Consider the following 6,000-nt stretch of genomic DNA (forward strand, 5'->3'; position numbering starts at 1 on the left):
TATACGACACCTTGCTCTTGAGGGACAACTGCTGTAAAAGCCAAACAGACATCTAAATAGACAATTACAAAGAACTATGGAAAACACCAGGATACCAGAAGCATAAGGTGTAATGAGAGCATATAACCAGCCTCAAATGGTGGGTAGGGGAGAATCTGGGAATGCTTCAAGAGGAGGTGACACGTGGGAGTTCCCACCGAGGTGCAGTGGGTTAAGAATCTGACTGCAGGAGTTCCCGTCGTGGCTCAGTGGTTAACAAATCCGACTAGGAACCATGAGGTTGTGGATTCGATCCCTGGCATTGCTCAGTGGGTTAAGGATCCGGCGTTGCCGTGAGCTGTGGTGTAGGCCGGTGGCTACAGCTCTGATTCGACCCCTAGCCTGGAAACCTCCATATGCTGTGGCAGAGGCCCAAGAAATGGCAGAAAGACCAAAAAAAAAAAAAAAAAAAAAGAATCTGACTGCAGCAGCTTGGGTTGCTGCAGAGGCCAAAGTCCAATCCCCGGCCTGGTGCAGTGGGTAAAAGGATCCAGTGTTTCTGCAGCTGCGGCACAGGTTGCAGCTGTGGCTTGGATTCAATTCCTGGCCCATAAACTTCCATATGCTGCAGGTGTGGCCATAAAATTTAAAAAAAAAAAAAAAAAAAAAAAAGAAGCGGTGGCATCTGAAGTTATGTCTTTTTTTTTGGCCAGGCCCAAGGCATGTGAAAGTTCCCAGGCCAGGTTCTCAAACCCATTCCACAGCAGCAACATGAGCCACTGCAGTAACAAGGCCGGATCCTTGACCTGCTGCACCACAAGACAATTCCCAGGAGGCCTGTTTTTGGAAATTATAAATAGTAGGTCAAACACTCTCTGACATAAACTACAGCAATATTTTCTCAGATCCACCTCCTAGAATAATGACAATAAAAACAAAAATGAGACCTAATCAAACTTAACAACCTAGAATAGATTTACAAGGAGATCCTGCTGAATAGCATTGAGAACTATGTCTAGATACTCATGTCGCAACAGAAGAAAGGGTGGGGGAAAAAACTAACTGCAATGTATACATCTAAGGATAACCTGACCCCCTTGCTGTACAGTGGGAAAAAAATAAAAATAAAAAAAAATTATATGGAAGCAAGACTAAAAAAAAAAACTTAAAAGGTTTTTGCGCAGCAAAGGAAACCCTAAACAAAGACAACCCACAGGAGAAAATATTTGCATATGAACTGCCTGACAAGGGATTAATCAAGGGATTAATCTCAAAAATATATTTTAAAAAACATCAAAAAATGGGCAGAAGATCTAAACAGACAATTCTCCAAAGACATTCAGATGGCCAAAAAACACATGAAAAGATGTTCAACATCACTGATTACTAGAGAAACACAAATCAAAACTACTATGAGGTACTGAAACTGACAACACTAATGGCCTGAAACCAGCCAAAACCCAGATTGAGACTCGAACCCAACCTAAAGCCAGACTGAGACTTAAGCCCACGGTTTTAAATTTGAGTTACTCACCCTGTGTCTGGACTCACTAAGGTTCAGGTTTTTTATGCCTCTGCACAGAAGGAATTCAGCAAGAGACAAGGTGAGAGGCAAGAAACAGATTTACTACCATAGGATGCTTGTAAGAGATGCAAGTGGGCAGGCAAGAAAGCTCTGCCCCAGGATCTGATGGGCCACGGTTTTATCATCCAAGGGGCGTGGGGGGTTGGAAAGGCCCTCCTCTTCCTTTCAGGGAGTAGTAGCTCCTCCTTAGTATCAGGTAACGGCTGGATTCAAATCAGCTGAAGGAAGGTCTTCGAACTCTTACCCTTGGTCTGAATCTGAATGCAAAACCTCATTCCATCTCCTACCAAAGATCTGAGGCAATTCTCACACCTCCACTAGTTAAGCAAGCCTGCCTTGTTCTGATGGTTTTCTTGAACTTACGTCGGCCTCCCAACATCCCCCAGGTTTCCCTCTTTATCTATAATCCTCTACTGAGACTTCCACAACCACCTGTGCCTACTCTATCCCTATCAGTACCACCTTACACCAGCCAGAATGGCCATAGCCAAAAAAGTCTACAAACAATAAATGCTGGACAGGGTGTGGAGAAAGGGAACCCTCTTAGGCTGTTGGTGAGAATGTAAATTGGCGCAACCACTATGAAAAACATTGTGATCCCACTCCTGGGGCATACAGGAAAACCAGAGACAACCATAATTCAAAAAGATAGCTATACCCTAATGTTTACTGAAGCACTATTTACAATAGCCAAGACATGGAAGCAACCTAAATGTCCATTGACAGTGGAGTGGATAAAGATGTGCTACATTTACACAATGGAACATTACTCAGCCATAAAAAAGGAATGAAATAATGGCATTTGCAGCAACATGGATGGACCAAGAAATTAGCATGCTAAGTGAAGTTAGACAGTGAGAAACCAATATGCTATCATTCACATGCAGAATCTAAATAAAAGGATATAATTGAAGTTACTTGCAGAACAAAACTGACTCAAAGACTGAAAAACTTATAGTTTCTTTTTTTTTTTTTTTTTGGTCTTTTTTTTGTGTGTCTTTTTTCCTTTTCTAGGCCGCTCCCAAGGCACATGGAGGTTCCCAGGCTAGGGGTCTAGTCGGAGATGTAGCCGCTGGCCTACACCAGAGCCACAGCAATGCGGGATCAGAGCCACGTCTGCAACCTACACCACAGCTCATGGCAAGCCGGATCTTTAACCCACTGAGCAAGGCCAGGGACCCAATCCGCAACCTCATGGTTCCTAGTGGGATTCGTTAATCACTGAGCCACCACGGGAACTCCAAAACTTACAGTTTCTTGGGGGGAAAAAAAAGCATTATATATTAAAAAAAGAAAAGAAAAACTTAAGGTTTCTTTGGGAGTTTCAGTTGTGGCACAGTGGAAACAAATCCGACTAGTATCCATGAGGATGTGGGTTCGATCCCTGACCTCGCTCAGTGGGTCCAGGATCCAGTGTAGCCCTGAGCTGTGGTGTAGGTCGCAGACTCCGCTCGGATCCCCCGCTGCTGTGACTGTGGTGTAGGCTGACTGCTACAGCTCCAATTCGACCCCTAGCCTGGGAACCTCCATATGGCCGCGGGCGCGGCCCTAAAAACACACAAGACCAAAAGAAAAAGAAAAAAGAAACCTCTCCCGGAGGTTACCTGATGGTCTAGTGTTCGGTGGAAAAGAAGTGTCACAGCGTGACACTCCAGTACATACACAACGACTCTGAGGAGCTCTTCTTTATCCAGAAGCAGATGGTCCTTAATTCTCCCACTGTCTCAGAGAACTTCTTGCAGTTCGCGCCTGCGGTTGAGGTGGGGGTCTGAACAGCTTCCCTGAGGCCCGCGCGCCGCCAAGCCAGGCCTCGCCTGAGGGGTGCTCTCCAAGGAGCCGCCTAGCCCTCAGCCTTCAGCGCCATGAGCACTCAACCAAGGCAAACAGAGCCCAAGCTGCACTCTACCCAAGGCGGAGACAGGACAATTAAAGGGCCTTCAGTTTTAAGGGTCACAAGAGCTGCAGCACTAGCAGCCGGCGAAGGGCGGGAAAGCCTCTCCGTGTGCCGGCGGCGTGGTCCCATCCTGGGAGAGAAGACGCCTGTTATAAGGGAGGGGCGGGGCCTCAGGGGAAGGGGGTGGGGCCACAGAGGAGCTCCACTTTCTGCTAATCCGAAGGCGCTGAGCCGGAGTTGAGTCCTGAGAGACGGGGTGCAGGATTAGTGTGGAGTACGGTTTATCCACCTCTAGGGCTGCCTCCCTCGGTGGTTCTCCTCCCTTTCCTGGGACTCTCCCTACCCTTATCCCACCACAACTGATCCTACTTCTCTCTCAATCCACTGAGCTCTGAGGGTCCCCTCCCACCCGTCCATAGGTAGTTGGCCCCTCTTTAATAGCCAGTCCCTCCTTCCCAGGAAGTAGTCAACTCTGCTGTGCCAACCAGGCCAGCAAACTCCGCCCAGCCCCTCAGAAGGTCACCAAAACTGAGGACCACCCAAATGAGCCCACCTTTCTCAGCCCTGCAAGGGAGCTCCCTCCCTGCCATGCCATGTCCAGCTTCTGATACTTAAGAGCTAAACTTGAGTCACCTGGCCTGGGCACTTAGTAAAGCCAATCTACTGACACAAGGTTGTGGTGAAGGAAAGCGTAGCATTGGTACAGAGTACCAAGCAAAGAGTTCACAGCGGCTAATGGTCAAAACCTCCAAACTTCCCAAAACCCCAAAAGGTTTCAAAGCATCTTTTTTCTTTTTTTTTCTTTTTTTTTTTTTTGGCTGCTCTCAAGGCATGCGGAGATTAAAGGGTTTAATCCCAAGGGCCAGGGATTAAACCAAGCCACTGCAGTGGCAGTACCAGATCCCTAACTTGCTACACCACAAGATTAAGTCCAGCAAAGCATCTTTAAAGGCAAGGTGAGGGAGGAGAGGTTGCTGGGTGTGTGATCAGCTTGTGCACAATTCTCTGATTGGTCGATGGTGAGGTAACAGGGCAGTGTCATGGGTTAACATTATCGGTTTTTAGGCACCAGTATGTCTGGAGGCTAATGCTCATGTCATCAAGCTAATTTCTTCCATTTGGTGGGGGGTTTAGCATCTGTAAACAACTCGGGAAATGTGCATCAGATACTCTTATCTAGATAATTCAGAGAGGAGCTAAAGCAGAGGATAAGGGAGAGGTGTCTGTCCCAGGAAGACCCCAGAGGGTCCTGTTCAGTTATACTTACTTTGGTCCAGGAAGTCTGACCAGTCCACCCTCTTGTGTTTGAGGGTTCCTCATCCTTCTTCACTATAGCTCAGTGACTCAGAGCCTAACCTAAGCATGAGTGCCTTGCTTGTTCTTTTCTTCAGCCTGACTACTGCTGAGAAGTAATGGTGTCCAGCCCACGTGCAGTCATCTGTTCTCCACACTCGGTCTCTGCTGCCAAAGAAAGTTCAGGGTTCAGCAAGCTCTACGTGGTCACTGGGCTCTAGAAGCAGCAGTTTCTGGGCTCTTTGGTGCATCCTGATCTCAGCTCTGAGTGGAGGGAGGGTGCCTCCCGAAGCTGCTTTAGAGTCTGCACTCATCTTCACTATCAATCATCACTCTCGCCAGTTCCTGGGGGCAAATCCATACTCCCTTGAAGCTTTTCCAGGATGAAACTCTCAGCTTAAAAAACAACAACAACACATGAGAGTTGTGAGTTAAGTTTTATTTGAGGGCAAATAAGGACTATAGCTTGGGAGGCCGCATTTCAGATAGCTCTGAAAAATCACTCCAAAGAGGTAGGGGGGAATGTCAGTATAGATGTGATTTTGGTGAAGGGAGAGGTACGTGCAATCAAGCATACATGTTGCAGAAGTTGGCTGCTAGTCTCATGAAGGCTACTGCTAGTCACGAGGGGCAGAAAATGCAGGATTTTAGTGCTTTTCTAGAGGAGCACTAGGAGGAGGAGCACAAGGAGATGCAAGAATTGGGCTCATCAAATCTTCTCCTGAAAATATCCAGCTAACTAAAGACCTGTCCTGCCAGTTTTCCCAGAGCACACAGTGCCTCACTCCTGATCTCCACCCTGAGCTCTTTCAGGGGGTTATTGAGGGTCAGCAGCTGCAGCGGCTCATGATTTAATCTTTGTAGAGGCAGATGGCAAGTCTTAATCTCCAGTTCACAAGACCAAGAACAATGAGTGAACATGCCCAGTGGAGAGAGGGTGCACTGGGCTACCTTAATTATATCTTCACTTGAATGCACTTTGCCCCTGTGAGAAAAAGGAAGGGAAGCAGGGAAGTCCTGTTCTCACAGAGCCTAGACTATGAGACATATTCAGAGAGCTGTGGGTGCTATGAAGAGAATAAAACATGACAGTAGCTGGAATGGGGGCAATTCTTTCCACAGGATACTTAGAGAAGGGTGTTTGAGGAAGTGACATATTGAACGGAAATCTGAATATCAAGAAAGGGCCAGGAGTTCCCATCATGGCACAGTGGAAACGAATCTGACTAGTATCTGTGAGGATGAGAGT

The 6,000-nt window shown here is 47.1% G+C and overlaps 1 protein-coding gene across 2 annotated transcripts in view; it reads right to left on the reverse strand.

Annotated features, from left to right (window-relative positions):
• The window catches only part of N4BP3 (NEDD4 binding protein 3), an 83,605-nt gene extending 80,017 nt beyond the window's left edge, over nt 1-3,588 (reverse strand). The window contains exon 1 of one of the 2 annotated variants that reach the window (XM_085013776.1): nt 3,229-3,588. The gene's annotated coding sequence lies outside the window, so the exon portion shown is untranslated. The remainder of the gene's footprint in view (nt 1-3,228) is intronic. The other variant, XM_085013777.1, reaches the window with a different exon arrangement.
• Nucleotides 3,589-6,000: the final 2,412 nt, after the last annotated feature.

This window comes from Sus scrofa, chromosome 2 (assembly GCF_054392235.1).
Source record: "Sus scrofa isolate SSC_HxYL_T2T_F1_AM1 chromosome 2, Sscrofa_HxYL_maternal_Yorkshire_Landrace_v2.0, whole genome shotgun sequence".
Taxonomy (NCBI): Eukaryota; Metazoa; Chordata; class Mammalia; order Artiodactyla; family Suidae; genus Sus; species Sus scrofa.